The sequence below is a fragment of the Asparagus officinalis genome, chromosome 8 (assembly GCF_001876935.1).
Source record: "Asparagus officinalis chromosome 8, Aspof.V1, whole genome shotgun sequence".
Lineage (NCBI taxonomy): Eukaryota > Viridiplantae > Streptophyta > Magnoliopsida > Asparagales > Asparagaceae > Asparagus > Asparagus officinalis.
The window spans coordinates 89524328-89525448 of NC_033801.1; the positions used below are offsets into that span (position 1 = coordinate 89524328).

General features: G+C 31.4%; 1 protein-coding gene across 5 annotated transcripts in view; it reads right to left on the reverse strand.

Annotated features, from left to right (window-relative positions):
- LOC109819715 (peptidyl-prolyl cis-trans isomerase CYP40-like) overlaps positions 1 to 1121 on the reverse strand; it is an 18451-nt gene that overhangs the window by 15962 nt on the left and 1368 nt on the right. The gene's annotated exons all lie outside the window — the stretch shown is intronic.

Below are 1121 nucleotides of genomic sequence, written 5' to 3' on the forward strand. Positions count from 1 at the left end.
ACTAACTCCATAATCCACTTCAAATTCACCATTCCATTTATTGTCTTCTCATCACAAATTGTATAATCAGAATGAAAGGCCTAAGACAACAAGACCACGAAGTTCACAAAGAAAATATAGAAGCAACTAAGAATTGGGGTTCATATATAAACAGCACCAGACAATTTCTTTTTTTGTGCTTTGCTTTATGTTTACCAAATACTAAAAGATAATCAATGTGGAAAAACCAAAATGATTTTCACTATAGTTTTTCCCTGGGTTTGGAAATCTGAATTTCAAAACTAAGGAAGAGTTTAACATTGTTTGTGATTAGCGCTTTCAAAACTTTGAAGAAAAAAAAGCGTTTTTAGGTTTGTTTGGTAATTGATTGGAGGACTTTTAGGAAAAGCACAAGTCAAAAAAGCAAGGTTCAGTACTCTCAATCACTAAAGCCAATTCCAACATGGGTGATCTTTTCTTTTTTCTCTCTTGCTTTTCTCACATAAATAATGTCTCAAAACTCTTTATAATGAATTTTCTCTCTACTTTTCTTCCATGAACCATACCTAAACCTTTTCCTCTCATATTATTATCCATCCATCGGAAAAAGTTATACAAGTACTTAAAACGATATAATACAAAGAAAAATTACTTATATAAAGACACTTCTTTAAAAAGTAGTTTTTGCCAAGTATTCTATAAAAGGGCTTGTGGCAAGCAAAAAAAATTTATCAAACATACCCTGAAGGCCTGAAGCAATTCATTGAGGTGTCTATACAAACCTTCTATTTTGTATTACCAAATAAGACCTAAATAAGGTATACAGAGTTATAAAATAAGTACCAATTTAACTTCTACAGGCAAAATTTTATGCTCTTATTTATTAATATATCGATCAAAGTTAAACATTTTTTTGTGCATCATGCTATTTGTTAGTTCTTCACGTCTATGTACATTACCTTTATCAACTTGGCAATCTATGAACCTATTCAAAATAGGAAAAAAAAATTTTGATTAATTTATCTGCATGCCAAATTACTACATCTGTTGGCATTGGGTTTGGGATTGAACACACCTAAATGAGTGGGTGGGTTTAGGTCAGACCCAAAACCTAACTTATATCACTGGGCACGACACCTAAT